General features: G+C 46.1%; 1 protein-coding gene across 3 annotated transcripts in view; it reads right to left on the reverse strand.

Annotated features, from left to right (window-relative positions):
• The window catches only part of VGLL1 (vestigial like family member 1), a 28,551-nt gene extending 17,854 nt beyond the window's left edge, over nt 1-10,697 (reverse strand). For 2 of the 3 annotated variants that reach the window (XM_027608677.2, XM_027608675.2), the window contains exon 1: nt 8,353-8,549. The gene's annotated coding sequence lies outside the window, so the exon portion shown is untranslated. Of the gene's footprint in view, nt 1-8,352; nt 8,550-10,649 lie in introns of those variants that run through there. The other variant, XM_027608676.2, reaches the window with a different exon arrangement.
• Between the last annotated feature and the right edge of the window lie 6,568 nt (nt 10,698-17,265).

The raw sequence follows: 17,265 nt of genomic DNA on the forward strand, positions 1-17,265 counted from the left end.
CCTTTAGTAGAGAAGTACCCTGTCCAGATGCTTCTTTACCTTTGGCCACCTGACCAGACTTGGCAGTGTGCTTTGGCTAAAGGCAACTTTATTCATTCTTGGGAATCTAATGCAACTGCTTAGAGTTTAATAGTCTCTGTTCCTCTCTAGTCCTTGAGGGTGAGGGCCATTTATTATTCATTTCTTTATCCCTAGCACCTAGCATAAGCAGGTCAGTAAACAAATGGCTGAATGCCGGAGTTCCATTTCATGCAGAGAAAGCACAATGCAGAGAAATCAGACCAATTAGGAGTCAGGGGACCTGGGGTTTTTCCTCAGCTGTGTGATTTTGGCGGAAGCACATGGCCTCTCTGGGATTCAGATTCCTCTTGCGTAAAATTAAGAGGTTGGAGAGTATGAATTCTGCAGCCTATTCTTTCATGGTCCTGCTAGAAACGTCAGGAAGGAATCTGGCAGCGAGCAGGGGACCCTTCCTAAAAGGTCTCCTTTCAGACTCATTCTGGCCCCAGCCATAACTGGGTCCTGCTGCCTACAGAAGCCTTCCATTGAGCACATCACTCTGTTTCCCCCGGTTGACAGCCATGCTGAGCACAACGAGGCACTACCTGAAAAACGAATCCATTGTGTCCTTATTCCAAAAGACACGCAAACAACCACTCTGTTGGGCAGGTTCTTATCAAGTGAAACACACGCTTACTCTATGGCCCAGCAATCCCTGCTTCTAGGCACATACAACCAAGAGAAACGAAAACGTACGTCTGCACAAAGACTCGTGCATGTGGTTCACAGCAACTTTATTTAAAATAGCCAAAAAGTGGAAACGAGCCAAATGCCCAGCATCGAGAGGAAGAATAAAGCAAAGGTGTCCTTGAGCACATTATAAGGAGTCAGAGAAAGGCAAGTACAATTGGCCTTGAACACAGTCAAAAATCTACATATAACTTGACTCCCCCCAAATTTAATCTACTAATAGCCTACTGTTGACCAGAAGAAGTCTTCCCAACAACATAGTCAATTAACACATATTTGGTATATGTATGATACGCTGTATTCTTACAATAATGTAAGCTAGAGAAAAGAAATGCAAAGAAAAGCCTAAGGAAGAGAAAATACATTGACAGCACTGCACTGTAAAAAAATTCGCATAAGTGGACCCGCGCAGTTCAAACCCGTGGAGTTCAAGAGTCAACTGTACTTATAATATCAGTTTGGCGCGGGATTTTAAAAAGTCCAACTCCTAGAAACAGAGTAAAATGATAGTTACCAGGGGCCGGGGGGGGGGGCGGTGAGGGGATCGAGCCGGTGTTGTTCAGGGCACAAAGTTACAAGCGGTAAAGAAGCCCTCGAGATCTAAGGCACAATATCATAGCAGTCTTCCAACTTGCAAGGAGACTAGGACTAAATTATTCCAGCTACTAAAAAGAAAGGATAATGGTGCGAGGTGATAGAGGTGCTAATTATCACCATAATGGCAATCATGTTACAATATATAAATTTATCAAATTAACATGTAACACCTTAAATTTACACAGTCATAACGTCAAATCTATTTCCCAAACACAGCCAAAAAAGAAAAAAGAAAGTGGAGGTGTTACAAATTATAAAGTCATGACAAATGTTGGAGCCAGCCCTTTTCCTAAGGCTACAGTTTACAAAATACCGCCTCTGTGCCAGAAGCTCTATGCATATTTTCTCCAGTCTTTGCAACTCTCAACGGAGGTCCTACTGTCCGCATTTTAGAGATGAGCAAATCTGGGCCCAGAAAGTGAAATGAACTGCCCATGCCACACAGCTAGTTGGGGGCCGAGCTGGGATTTGAACCTAGGGCTCTCTGGCTTCAATGTCGTCCCTTCCCCACCATCCCTTGCTGTCTACCCGGTGGGACTCACAGAACCCCTCTATGAACTTCAGTCTCCCCATTTATCAAATGTGAAGCCTTGACTTCTGATCTCTAGGGAACCTTGAGCCAGGCCATAAGCCGGTCATCTGGTTTCCTTTGGGGAGCGCAGACAGAACATCTGTCCACTCCCTCCAGGCTTCTCCTGAGAGCCTCTACTTGCAAGCGCAGCTTAGCACCTTTGTAAGAGTCACGGCTTTAGTCCTGGAGATGCCAATGGCCACTGCTCTAGGCTCAGGCTTGACAAACAGCTTGCAAAATCTATCTCTGCAGACTCTCCCTGAAGCTATAAGGAAGGCAGCCGGCCGGACCCTTGGGATATCAGGGCCATGGATCATGCTCCTAGTCTCCTCGGGTAAGGACCACAGAGCCCACAGGCCACTGGCCACAGCCAGGAAAGGTTGGAGAGGGAGAAAGTCAGAGGCAATGTCTCTGAAGGGATCGGACCGTAGGCAACCGGGATCCTGATTGCGGTACAAGTGCTACCTCTCCCCAAACACACGGACACACCTTTCAAAGGAGAACACGGCTTACTTCTCTGGATCTAGGTCACAAGCAATTCTCCGGGCTGCACTCAGACCTCAGCGGAGAGGACGTGCCTCTCGGGGATACTGAGATTCTGAGAACCGTTATTGGCTACAGCCTTTGCAGAGCTGCATCTCACTGCACCTCTGCAGAAACGTGGACAGTTCCATCCCCAAGTGAGCCCTCTGCGAGGGGTCTCCTGATGCAGGCGTGAATTGGCTGGAGTCTGGCTTAAGAGAAGGGGCGCTGTAAAGCTGGAACCGAGGGGAGAGCCGTGAGGCGGAGCGGGGGGGGGTTACTTTCCGGGAGAAGATGATCCTGTCCCAGTCCCTGGCTTGTAGTTAAAACCTCTTGTGGACAAAACCCTAAGGTCAAGCTTTACCAGCTGTGCAGTTAGAATAGCAGAATTACCAAAAGTACACCGCACCTTGCAACCTTTCCCCAATGCACAAACAATAAAAACACCTAGCGCTCCAATTCGACCTCAGAATGATGCCCAGACTTCTGCACAAATGTTCTAACACGGAATCCAATGCCAGCAATTTGGGCCTCAACTTTACCACAGTCTGCTTGTAAGGACATGGTTACCACCCTGCTGCAGAATGCTATCCAGCACCTCGGGCGTGGGGGGGCGGGTGTCGGAGAGGTTGTCACAGTGATCACTTGGAACAAAAGCCCCCAAAGGACCAGAGTGTAGCGCGGTGAGCAAAGCATGTGATGCTCACCGCTCCCCCCTGCCCCGATTCCTGCCCAGTTGACTCTCCATCCCTCCTCGCCCCCCAGAATTCGCCAGCTTCTCCTACCTTAATTCCTGACCATCAACTGAGACAGCAAGATGCCACAGCTGAGCAAAGGTGCGAAGTGATGGTCAGAGTTGCCTGGCCCACCTAGGAGCAGCTCAGTGCTTGCGGAAGCTGGGGCTGGGGATTTTGTACCCTCCCCTCGCTACGTTCTACCCCTCCAGCCCGGGCTATAAGAGGCATTTCCTGCTGGCTATCTATTAAGAATGCAGAAAATGCGCTCCAACAAGTCATTCGGGTTGGGCACCTGCAGGAATGAGGAAAATAGGTAGCTCTTTTTTATTTCTTTCTTTTTTGCATTAAAAAAAAGCACTTAGTGATATTGTCTCTTAAAGTAGGCGGTCAGTTGTTTGCCGGAAACCACACACAGAGTCAATAATGTCTGAAACATTGATGACACCTTCACTCTCAGGAACTGGGCAAGTCTGTTTGGCTCATCACAACTTTCTCCCTCTCTCGCCGTGGGAAGAGAAAGGGAGCCCAGACTCCTAGAATTCTGGACGTGTCGCGGCCTTCCGTGAGCCCCAGAGGGAGGGCGTGCATCTCTGAACCTGGGACAGAACGAAGCAGTTCAGGGACTGCAGCTGGAGGCTTGGAGCCGGCGGTCCCGACGCTCACCTTGAAAGATCTTCCCGATGACCTCGGGCGGCGGCACCGTCATTCAGGTCCCAGACCTTGGAGCCATTCTTTGCTCCATTCATTTCTCCGTTTCAACAGTATTTCACAAACTTTTTAGTAAACCCCTACTGTGTGCCGGGCACTGTTCTGGGAGTTCTGTTCTGGAGTGAATGAAACAGACCAAGTCTCTCTCTGCCTTCGTGGAATAAACACGCACACCGCTTATATGCCTGGGTGTTCATATTACAGGTGTTCAGTGTATGCGTAGGCCAGATGGTTAATAAGTACAACGAAGAGGAATTGACCGGGAAAGTGAAGCAGGGGAGACACACAGGACCACCGAGAAAGGCTTTTCCGGTAACGTGACATTTGAGCCAACCATGCTGGTATCTGCTTTCCTGATATCCGAAGGAAGGCCAAATGCAGAAGGGGTCTCGGGCTTGGTCTGTGCGCACAAAAGGGCAAGGAGGCCAACATGGCCAAAGGGGAAGGAGGGAGGGAGGGAGGGAGGGGAGACAGGCCTCACCGGCCCTGCCGAGGCTTCTGACTTTTGCCTGAAGTGAAAAGGAAACCCACTGGAGGGTCTGGAGAAACCCATCAACAAATCCCGAAAGTTTTACCTTCAAAATGCATTCCATCCTGTGTTTTCTCGCCACCTCCCCCGGGGCTCGCCCTAGTCTGAGCGCCCCTCATTTCTCCTCAGCCCCACTCCAGAGCCTAATGGGCCTCCCTGCTTCAATCCGTTCACCTCAAGACAGCGCCAGTGATCATTTTAAACATGCAGAGAATCCAGTCACTCCTTGTTTAAAAGCTTCTTACGGCTCCTCTTCCCACGTCTGGGCTACAAGGCCCCAAAGGCATGACGTGCACCCCCCTCCCCGCCCGCCATCCTGACCTCACCGCCCTCCCCTCCGCTCCACTCCAGCCCCACAGGGTTCCCGGCTGTTCCTTGAATAGGGTCGACATCCTCTTGTCTTGACCCTCCCATTTCCTCTCCCTGGGATGCCCACCCCCCCACACACACACGCCCTCTGGACTTGGCCTCTCGTTGCATTTACATCTCTGCCCTGCCCGCCGCTCCCGAAAGCCTTCTGCAACCGCCCCACCCAAGTCAGCAGCCTCGCATATAGTCTCTGCCCTATTACCCCGCTTCCCCGTTCTTCACTGCTTGCCGTCATATTGCGTATTTATTTCTTTACAGCGCGTCGCCCCTTCTAAAATAATGCCTGGTATACAGTAGGGGGCTCAGTAAACATTTGTTGAATGAATGAATGAATGAGTGGCGGGGAGAGAGAAATCATTTAGTCACACAAGTAAACGTACAACGGCAATGGTACTAAGTCAGTGTCTGGTACTAGAAGAGCCTCTGATAAGAAGCTCTGACTTCCTCGGGGAAGACTGTCTTCCTTGTGGAAATAATGCTGAGCCTGAGGTCGGAGAGGCTGAGAAAGGGTTAACCACACAAAGGGAAAATAGCTAGTGCAAAGGCCCTGTGGTGGGAGGGGCCTGGCAAACAGTGTTGGGGGGAAAAGAAGCAGTGCCGGCGTTGGAGACGCTAGAGGGAGCACTACATGAGGAATGAGCTAGAAAGCTGAGCGGGGGGCCAGAGCCGGCCGGGCTTTGCAGGCCATATTGAGGCATTTTGTCTTTTTCCTAGGAATAAAGAGAAGCTACTAGAGGGCTTGCTGGGGGTCTGTGTGGAGGGGCGTGGGGAAGGGGAAGGGGAGGGAAGTGACCTAAGCAGATGTGTGCTGAAGCCATCAGTCTGGCTGCGGTGTAGAGAACGGATTGCGAGATCAAGGCCACGGCCCCGTGCACAGACCAGTCCCAGCGCGGCTCCAGGAGTCTAGGGGAGAGATGAAGCTAGCTGCCTCCGGCGGCTGGGAGGGGAAGGGGGTGGATGTAGAGGGAAGCAGATGGATTCAAGACATATTCAGAAAATAAAATACACAGGTTTGGTGCTGAATCGGATCTAGGGGATCAGGGGTACCAAGGATAATGCTGGTTCGGGGGTTGCGTAACTCGATCGATTAGTGAGTGTGCCTTTCACCGAGCTATGAAACATTGAGAGGAGAGAAAATAACGTGTTGATTTTGAGGCATCCTCGAGCCATCTAAGAAGACATGACAGTAGTCAGTGAGGAGAGAGAGAGGTCTGAGGTGGAGATCTAAATTTGGGGGCTGACAGTATATAGAAGGCTATTGAAGCCTTGGGCTCTAACTCACCCAGGGAGTGTAGAGAGTGAGACATAAAGAATTGAGCTACTTTTAAAAATGATGGAAAAGAGAACTAAGACCAAGCCTTGCGTGACCACAACACTGACTGGCCAGGTAGACGGTGACGAGCCAGCAAAACTTACTGAGAAGGAATGGGCAAGGAGGCGGGATAAAAGAGGGGAGGGTGTTAGCGTCCCAAAGCCCAAAGAAGAACAGGTTTCGCGAAGGAGGAGCTGGTCACCTGGGTCCAATGCTGCTGAGAATTGGGAGAATCTGGTGCCTGAAAATGTTCTGTTGGATTGAGGGGCATGGAGGTCACACATGATCTTAATGAGGGATGTGTCCTGGAGTGATGAGGCCAGAGGCAGATTCAAGTGGGGATGGGGGCGGGGGAGGAAAGCACAATGGACTAGAACAATGGAACAGAGTCTGGGGGTGGGGGAGGGGTCCAATAGTTTTGTTGTTCCTTTTTCTTTTTTTTTAAAGATTTTTTTTTTTTAAGTAATCTCTACACCCAACATGGGGCTCGAACTTACAACCCTGAGATCAAGAGTCACAGGCTCCGCAGACTGAGCCAGCCGGGTGCCCCTGTTGTTATTTTTTCTTAAAGGGATAGATTTTGACATGATTAAAGGATCTAGTTAAGAGCAAGAGGTTGAATATGCTACAAAAAGAAGGTATTACTAATAATAGAAAATGCTGAGGAAAGCAGGAGAGGATGGGGTGAAGTCCGGGTGAAAGGACTGGCTTTGGATGGAAGGAGGGACTGTGCTGTTGTTAAGGGAGGAAAGAGCACAAGATGGGCACTTCTGGTAGACACTTATTTTTAGTGGTAGGGACATTGGACTAGGAAGCAAGGATCTGTCCCTCTAAATAGATCCGCAAGCTTGGGGAAAGTATGTCTCATTTTTTGCTCCTTTTTAAAGAGACAGTCCTCTGTTAGATGGTCTCCAAGGTTTCCTGTAGGCTACGCTATTCTAAGTAAACCAGGAATGTGAAATTCAAAATGGTAGAAAATTAATCACCTAGAAGGCTCCTTTTTACCCTTTTCAAATGCAAGTGCTCACGTCCAGTCCAAGGTGATGGACAGAGTTCATGGATTTCATCTCATCTTCCTTCCCAAATCCCACTAAAATGCCAGAAGAAATATAAAAATAAGAAGAACAAACCCAGAGCAGTGCTGGGAAACCAGGAAAGGTCTCACTCGCAGACCAGAGAAATGTAATGGCTGATAGTTATTCAGTGTTTCCAACAGGCCCTCCACAACACTCAACCATTTGCATGTATTAAGCCGTTTAAGTAGTCTACAAAATAGGTACTATTATTATCCAAATTGAACGATGAGTAAACAGGGGGGGTGGGCGAAAAGGGGAAGAGGATTAAAAGATACAAACTTCCAGTGATAAAATAAGTGGCATAGGGAATATAGTTAATAATATTGTAACAACACCGTGTGGTCAATGTATATAAATGTTGTACACCTGAAACTGATATATTGTTATGTCAACTACACTTCAACAAAAAAGGAAAAAGAAAAACCAAATGTTTGCTGATGCTAGGGCTAGCCCAATGAGGCAATATCAACGAAATAAAATTTAACACTGTAAAAACAGTTAGTAAATAGAACCACAGAGAGATCAAAAGCTGTCCAAGCCAAGCCGTGTGACTCTAGAGTCTGTGCGCTAAACCGCTGTTATGTGACCTTTCGAAAACAAAAAGAAATTTCTGGAAATCATAATGTGGAACCCGTACCCTGTTAGCACAGGAATAAGAGAAGGATATTGGAGGAATGATTATGAATCTTCCAAATAGAGCCCCAGAGAAAGCTCTGAATTTGTAGGGGCTAGAGTGAGTCATGGAGCAGAAAGCAGAGAAGTTAGTTAAAGGTCTGCCAAGGCAAATGGGCCTTTCTCCAACTCTGTGCACAGTGTCTTGCTGTAGTTTTCACCCCTGGCTACCGCCAGTGAGAACAGCTTTCTAAATAAAGCACATCTTGTGCCCAGAGAGGGGGCCCAGCGTGGACTTTGTGGTAGGAGAGAGGAGGGAGTGCCCAGGTAATTGGGGGGCCGGCCGTAAGAATGTAGAGACGTCTTGGCAGAACAGTTAAATCCCCTAAAGATCTATGCATCTGGTAAGACACTGACTGCAACCTGTTCCCTATGCAGGTTTCATAAATGGGAAGCCTCCCATGGGCATGCCCCCAACCATTCCCCTGCCCAGCTCTGTCACATTCGGAGAGAAAACCTGTCAGGTGAACAGTGACCTTCACAACCGCAGGGGACCCCAAACCACTTACCACACCGTAGTGATCTAGTCCTTCCTATGAATGGCCAATCACCAGACACTTGAGCAAAACCAACAGCCCGGCGGAGAAAAACTAAGATGAATAAGCAAAACCACTGACTTTTCAGGGAAAAGTGGAATGTGGAAAACGTTTTAAAAATTCAAATCAGTATCTGGAGAGATGTCCAAGAGAATATTGCATCCATAGAACAAAATCAGTCTGCTATGAAAAAGAAGGAATCAAGGGAGTGAGACAGAGTTCTTACAAATTGGTAACATAATTGCTGAAATATGACGTAATTAGCAATGGACATAACCTGCAATCTGTCTTAGTAACTTGGAAGCCCAAGTCATGGAAGATCAGTGGAACAATCTGTAAAGTACACGGGGAAAAGTTCTTTTTTTTTTTTTAGAGAGCGAGAGAGTGGGAGCAGGGTGGAAGGGGCAGAGGGAGAGGGAGAGGGAGACAGAGAATCTCAACCAGGTTCCACGCCCAGCACAGAGCCCAACTCGGGGCTCGATCTCACATCCCTGAGATCACGACCTGAGCCAAAACCAAGAGTCAGATGCTTAACCAACTGAGCCACCCAGGCGCCCTGAAAATTTCATATTTTTAAGATTTCAAATTAGTAGGAAACAGATGGGATTAATCAATTAATGATACGGAGATAATAGCACTTGGTCATGAATCAAGTTAGAAGCTTTTAACCCTCTGTTATCCCCTTTCTCTCCTGCTTCTATTTCTCCATCTCTACTGTTTCTGTCGTGGTTCAAATATGCCCGCATATCTCCCATTTTTCTCAACCACCTGCTTCCACTTCCATTCCTCTGTTCCTCTTCAGCAACACTTCTTGAACTTGTTGTCCACGGCTGGTCACTATCTCTGCTTCCCCCCCTTCCTTTCATTCCTAAGACCTCCTTTTAGGGGAGACTGAACGCCTTTGCACACTGTTGCTCTGAGTGGTGGTGTGAGTTCTACACTTCTGGAGGGCAATTTGGTGGCATCAATCAAAACGTAAAATACACATGATTTATGATGCGGGAAAGCTACTTTATGAAGTCTATTTTAAAGGAATACTAAAAGATATGCAAAAATAAACTTGCATTTAACAAAAGCAGATTTTTGATTTTAATGTTTCATTTTTTCAAGGAGGCTCCGTACCTAATATGGGGCTTGAACTCGCAACCCTGAGATCGAGGCGCACGCTCTACTAAGCCAGCCAGGTAACCCAAAAACAGATTTCAGATTTATAACAAGGTAATTGCAGGGCAACCGCGAGGTTTCAACATGAACACTGTTCATCTGCATGAAACTCCAGGGAGATTGATAACACTGTTGGTCTTTGCTTAATTTAAAAACAAGACAAAATTAGGGGCGCCTGGGTGGCTCAGTCGGTTAAGTGTCTGCCTTCAGCTCAGGTCATGATCCCGGGGTCCTGGGATCAAGCCCCACATCGGGCTCCCTGCTCACCAGGGAGCCTGCTTCTCCCTCTGCCTCTGCTGCTCCCCCTGCTTGTGTGCGCTCTCTCTCTCTCTGACGAATAAATAAAATCTTAAAAAAAAAAAGTGCAAGACAAAATTAAACCAAACTAAAGAATTTCAATCTATAAGGAGGTTCAGCAAAACTCTCTTCATCTGATGGGTAGAGTCTTCGGCTATTGAATAAGGAAAGGTTTTCTGGAGGAGGTGAAGTGGATATTTATCTAAAGTATTTATTAAAATTTTATTATATTAAAAATTTTTTTTAATTCATTATATTTTATGGTAGGAAATGAAACATATTCATGTTCCTCCCCCTTTCCTCTTTTTTAAATGATTTAGAGGGTGCCTGGCTGGCTTAGTCAGAAGAGCATGTGACTCTTGATCCCAGGGTCGTTAAGTTTGAGCCCCATCTTGGGTGCAGAGATTACTAAAAAAGAAAAAATACACTTTGGGGCAGCAGGGTGGCTCAGTCAGCTAAGCGTCTGCCTTTGGCTCAGGTCATGATCCCAGGATCCTGGGATAGAGCCCCACGTCAGGCTCCCTGCCCAGCGGGGACCTGCTTCTCCCCTCCCTCTGCCCCCCACTCATGCTTGCTCTCTCTCTGTCTCTAGTGCTCTCTCTCTCAAATAAATAAAATATTTAAAAAGAAAATAAAAATAAATTTAAAAATAAACCAAAAAAGTACTTTAAAAAAAGGCATTATAAATGAATTAGGATTCCCATAATCTAAATTCACAGTTCAGAAATAACCAAGGGTCATTCAAATCTTCATCTTCCCCCATCGTATCTACTTACTAAAACTAACAACATGCATTAAGATTGCATTACCTGAAAGCAGTATTTCCTTGGAATGGTCACCAGCACTGCAGATGCTTTCATTACATTCGTGTCAACAATCAATGTCAATGGCCACATGACCAATCTAGTTTCAGCTGCCAACACCACAAAAAAAATAAATAAATAAACGCACTTCAACTCCTCCTGGTGATGGCAGGGCCCAAACGTCTACATTGTTGCAGCTCACATACCTCTCCTATGAAGCTCTTCCTGACCTCCTCCACAGAGAAGGACTCTGTGCTTCTTGGGGCCTCACTGGTCCCAGGCCAGACTCTTATCAAGACCAGCAGCAGCACTGACACCTGAGGGCTTGTCAGAAATGCGGAATCGCAGACTCTACCCCAGACCTACTGAATCCCAGTCTCTGGGGAGGGAGTCCAGTGTTCACTAGTCCTTTGGGTCTTACATGCTAATGCTTAAGAAGCGCCGACCTAAGAGCACTTCACCAGAGCCTCATCAGGCTCTGGGCACAAATGAGGTGACGCTGACATTCGTGCTTGAATAATCTGAGCTCCCTTGATCACCTACATTTGTAGGACTCCTAAGTCCTTTTCCGGTCTGCTTCTTCCTCCCAGAGTATTTCTGGGAGTCCCGAGGGTGTGCTCCCATATGCCCCACAACCGATGGGGCGCTGCTGCTCGCCTCTGCGGGGGGTGCCCGATCTCCACTGCTATTCAGTGCGCGACTTTTAAGCAGACAGTTCTGCACAATCCACTTAAAAGCTAGTCCGGTCCCCAAAGTGAGCGAAAGTACAAAATGTGTTTTGGTCTGGTAGGATGAGATGAGAAAACTGCTGGACACAAGGCAGGGCTATACATGATGTTGGCCACCAGACAACTTGCATGGATCAATGGAATTGCCCAGCCAAAGGCCACTTGACGGCATCCTTCCCGCTGAAATAAGCTACTCTAGGGCTTCAGCTTGGCCATTATCCTCTCCTCTCCTGCACATCCCTTCCTCCCTTCTGCAGCATCCCAGCAGCATACAACGTGATTTAATATAATCCACTAAAAAAAAAAAAAAAAAAAAAAAAAGAGTCCCCATGCTGGTGGGGCAAGTAAAAAGCTTGCCATCCTAACAAGCGGAGAGCTGAACAAACTGAAAAATCAGTAACTCTTCTTAGAGATTCACTAGAGAAGTGAGGTCACAGAGCCAACTGCTGCCCCGAACACTGGATAGCCCGACAGGCAAATACGGAGAGTCACAACTTACTGGAGCAGAAAGCTCCAAGGGAAGCAGCGCTGGGCAGGAAATCCCGCTGTGTAATTGACACGTTGCTGGAAGCTCGGCGCCAGAGAGACCAAAGACTGCAGGGGAACCCAGTCATCAGTGGGTCCCCACAGTTTTGTGAGTTGTAGCTCTAGGAGCTTGATCAGGTTCTCATGCTCAATAGTCGAGAAAAATCCCGTCTCCTGCTTCTGGCAGGCGGAGGGGGAAACGAACCACTTTGAACACATCAGAGCATTCTGGTTTTCTGTTTGTTTGCATTCTGTTTTCTCGTAACAAGGTCTGCCCTCAAGAGAAGCAAGTTACTAGGGTTTTTATCAGAGCCTAACTGACCTGGGGGAAGGGAAAGTTGACTCTTGAACAACGTGGGTTTGAACTGCACGGTTCCACTTACACAAGGATTTTTTTTTTCAATAAATACAATACATTATTGGAACTGTATTTTCTCTTCCTTATGATTTTTTCTTTTTTTCTTATGATTTTCTTAATGACATTTTCTTCTCTCTAGTTTTACTTTATTGTAAGAATACAGTTTATAATATATATGCCATACAAAATGCGTGTTAATCGACTTTATTGGTAACGCTTTCAGTCAACAGTAGGCTGTTAGTAGTTAAGTTTTGGGGGGAATCAGGGGCGCCTGGCTGGCTTAGTCAGTGGAGCATGCAACTCTTGATCTCGGGATTGTGGGTTTGAGCCCCACGTTGGGTGTAGAGATGACTTAAGAAAATGAAATCTTTTAAAAAAGTAAAGACAAGAAGAAATTACAAGACATATTAAAAGGCAAAAAACAGTTGGAAGAGACAAATAGAACCAGAATCAGATATGGCAGGAATGTTGGAAGGCTGCAGACTCCTCGTCCAGGTCTCCGGCTTTAAATATCATCTCTATGCTGATGTCACTAAATTTAAATCTCCAGCTCTGACTTCAACCCCGGAGCTTTAAAGGCATATCAAATTGCCTGTTTGGCATCTCATGCAGATGTCGTATAGACATCTCAAACCATGTGGCTGGGACAGAAGCCATCGGTTGCTCCCCTCCTCCAACCCGTCCCTTCCCCAGGCTTCCCTACTACAGCTAGGAGGTCCAGCAGTCACTCAATGGCCAGGACAAAATCCTAGAAAGTCATTCTTGATTCTTCTCTTGCTCTCAATCCCCATATCTGCTCCATCAGCGAATGCTGTCACCTCTACCTCCAAACTATATGCAGAATGAATGCAATAGCTTCTCGCCATCTCTACTGCTATTTGTCTAGTCTGAACCACCATCACCTGTCACCTGGACTCCTGCCCTCTCCTCCATTGTTCTCCTTCTCTCCAGTCACAGTGATCTTTTATTTATTTATTTATTTATTTATTTATTTTATTAATTTTATCTTTTAAAAAGTAATTTCTACACCCAATGTGGGGCTTGAACTCATGACCCCAAGATCCAGAGATGCATGCTCTACCAATTGAGCCAGCCAGGCACCGTACAATGAATGATCTTTCTGAAGCATAAACCAGATCACATCACTCTTCTGCCTAAAAACACAAAAGACTTTCTCTTGTACAGTCTGTTCGCTACAGTGTGTGTTTCTTTGGTGGGAAATACCAACTAAGCAATAGGGAACTGAACTGACATAACACAGAAATTGTGTTGGTTCACATGCTGTTTTTCTAGCATGGCAACATTTGAAGCAATCTGTGGCAAATTTCCTCACCGTTAAAAAGAAGGTCTTAGCAATTTAGGAAGACGCCAAGCAGAGAGCAGGAAATCTACAGAGACCTTCCTTCAGCTACTAGTGTGGCTAGCTTAGTGGTTTCAATAATGGCAATGGTCTTTTCTATGGGAAGCTATCTCTCAAAGCTGTGAGTACTGATGAAGATGCTATAAAGGCATTTCTCCTGTGTTAAAATGATGAAAAATAACAAAGCCAATGTCCTGGATTATTTATTTAATTTCAATAAAAATGGTCTCTATTAGAAAGGAGTGCCCTCCGGGACTCCCTTCATGGAGGAGGAAGCTGACCCGGGGTTGAAGGCTGGAAAGGATTAACTGGCCAGTTAACTCTAGCAGAGATATTACTATTGTTGGAATTGGTGTTGCTCTTCTTAATGCTTTGGTTTCAATGTTCTATGGGTTTTGAAGTAGTTTACCTTAACCCTACATTTTCCCCAAACCCTATTATTTCTAGCACACGCATTAGCAGAATGCGAAGTTTTTCAGAATCATCATTATAATAGAAACACCCGTACTTACAAAACCCAAACTTCTTAATGTCCTCATCCCCCACGCTATACCTACCTCCAGAATATGTCCTGAACCCAAGCATTTCTCACCACTTCCATAGCTATGACCCTAGTCCAAATCACCATCTCTACTTGCCTGGACTACCAAGATAGCCTCCTTTCTACTTTCTTCTAGTTCGTTCTCTCTACAGCAGTTAAAAAGATCCCTTTGAAACAGAAACCAGGTTGCATTACCACTCTGTTTACAAATCAACTCCTGGGGCACCTGGGTGGCTCAGTGGGTTAAGCCTCTGACTCTTGATTTCGGCTCAGGTCACGATGTCAGGGTTGTGAGATGGAGCCCCGCATTGGGCTCCATGCCCAGAGTGGAGCCCGATTAAGGTTCTCTCCCTCCCTCTCTGTCTGCCCCTTCCCTCTCCCCCTCTAAAAAGTAAATAAAAAGAAAGAAAGAAAGAAAGAAAAATCAACTTTCTAATGGCCTCCCATGCCATTCCAAATAAACCCATGCCCTTTCCATGGCTCTCAAGCCATGCCTTAGAGTACTTTTGCTTGTTATTCCCTCTGTGCGGAACAGTTTTCCCCAGCTCTTCACCTGGCAGGTTGTTTCTCATCATTTGGGTGCTGTCTTAAATGTCACCTCTTCAGCAACCTACCCTTCTTAGCACCCTAAGGAATGTTCTCCCTCTACCAAATCATCTGTAGCAAATCACCCTGATTTGATTTGTTCCCAGTACTATCTGAATTTATCTTTTTTAAAAGATTTTATTTGTTTATTTATTTGAGAGAGCGAGAGCATGAGCAGGGGGAGGGGGAGGGGGAATGGGAGAGGGAGAAGCAGGCTTCCCACTGAGCAGGGAGCCCGACGCGGGGCTCGATCCCAGGACCCTGGGGTCATGACCTGAGCCGAAGGCAGATGCTTAACTAACAGAGCCACCCACCCTTTTATCTTTCAAAGATAAATTCAGGGGCGCCGGGGTGGCTCAGTCGTTAAGCGTCTGCCTTCGGCTCAGGTCATGATCCCAGAGTCCTGGGATCGAGCCCCGCGTCGGGCTCCCTGCTCAGTGGGAAGCCTGCTTCTCCCTCTCTCACTCCCCCTCCCTCGCTGTGTCTCTCTCTGTCAAACAAATAAATAAAATCTTTAAAAAATAATATATGACCGATGTCAAAAAGTTACTGCCTATGTTCTCCTCTAGGATTTTGATGGATTCCTGTCTCACATTGAGGTCTTTCATCCACTTTGAATAACTTCTTTCAAGATACATCTCCAAAGGCTAGTGAAACAAAAGCAAAAATGAACTTTTGGGACTTCATCAAGATAAAAAGCTTCTGCACAGCAAAGGAAACAGTCCACAAAACAAAGAGGCAACCCACAGAATGGGAGAAGATATTTGCAAATGATACTATAGATAAAGGGCTGGTATCCAAGATCTATAAAGAACTTATCAAACTCAACACCCAAAGAACAAATAATCCAATCAAGAAATGGGCAGAAGACATGAACAAACACTTCTCCAAAGAAGACATACAAATAGCTAACAGACACATGAAAAATGTTCATCATCACTAGCCATCAGGGAAATTCAAATCAAAACCACATTGAGATACCACCTTACCCCAGTGAGGATGGCAAAAATGGACAGGGCAAGAAACAACAAATGCTGGAGAGGTTGTGGGGAAAGGGGACCCCTCTTACACTGTTGGTGGGAATGCAAGTTGGTACAGCTACTTTGGAAAACAGTGTGGAGGTGCCTCAAAAATTAAAAATAGAGCTACCTTATGACCCAGCAATTGCACTCCTGGGTATTGACCCCAAAGACACAGATGTAGTGACAAGAAGGGCCACATGCACCCCAATGTTCAGAGCAGCAATGTCCACAAGAGCTAAACTGTGGAAAGAGCCGAGACGCCCTTCAACAGATGAATGGATAAAGATGTGGTCCATATATACAATGGAATATGACTCAGCCATCGGAAAGGACGAATACCCAACTTTTACATCCACATGGATGGGACTGGAGGAGATGATGCTAAGGGAAATAAGTCAAGCAGAGAAAGTCAATTATCATGTGGTTTCACTTATTTGTGGAACATGAGGAATAGCATGGAGGACATTAGGAGAAGGAAGGGAGAAATGAAGGGGGGGAATCGGAGGGAGAGATGAACCGTGAGAGACTCTGGACTCCTGGAAACAAACTGAGGGTTCTAGAGGGGAGCGGGGAGGGGGGATGCGTCAGCCCGGTGACGGGCATTAAGGAGGGCACGTACTGCATGGAGCACTGGGTGTTATACGAAAACGATGGATCGTGGATCAGTGCATCAAAAACTAATGATGTATTGTATGGTGAGTAACATAACATAATAAAATAAAATTTAAAAAAATAAATAAATTTTAAAAAATATGAGTATTGTCTATTTCTCCCCCAATTCTCCCTTGTTAATCCCTGTGTTCCCAGACCTAAAAAAAATGTCTGGCCCATAGTTTGGATTCATTGAATGAATGAGCAGAAGAACTCATACTTCAGAAAGGTTTTTTTTTTTTTTCCCCAAGTAATCTCTACATCTAATGTGGAGCTGGAACTCAATCCCGAGATCAAGAGTCACGTGCTCCACCAACTGAGCCAGCCAGGCACCCCACTTCAGAAAGTTTTATAAATAAACTCCCAATTACATGGGACTCAGATATAAAAGGTCTAAGATTTGTAGACCCGTTCTTGTATTCCATGCATGGACTTGTACACTCCCACTCATTCATTTGAAGAGGTTCACCGACTTCACCATTATCCCTGTCATCATTCTGGGTGATTTCAACATCGAGGTGGAGCTGGAGATGAAGTTCACTGCCTTGGCATTAAGACAGTGAATTTGTAACAAAAATATCAGTAAATATATAAATGAAATACAGTGTTCTTGCCAACTGGTCCAAATCCCTACAGTAGTGTTTGCATCTGCATCTGAATCTCTGGCTCTCATTTCTTCATTGTCATCAAAAATAAAGACAGTTCTAGTGGTTAATGATAACGTGTTTAGTCAGACTGGAAGGGACCCAAACAAGTTTGTAAAGTCACAGAACTTTGGTAAAATTTTCTGGTTTGCAGAGCAGGTAGAGAGAATAAATGACAGAGAAGAAGAGTGTAGGAAGTCAGAGAATT

Source organism: Zalophus californianus, chromosome X (genome assembly GCF_009762305.2).
Source record: "Zalophus californianus isolate mZalCal1 chromosome X, mZalCal1.pri.v2, whole genome shotgun sequence".
NCBI lineage: Eukaryota > Metazoa > Chordata > Mammalia > Carnivora > Otariidae > Zalophus > Zalophus californianus.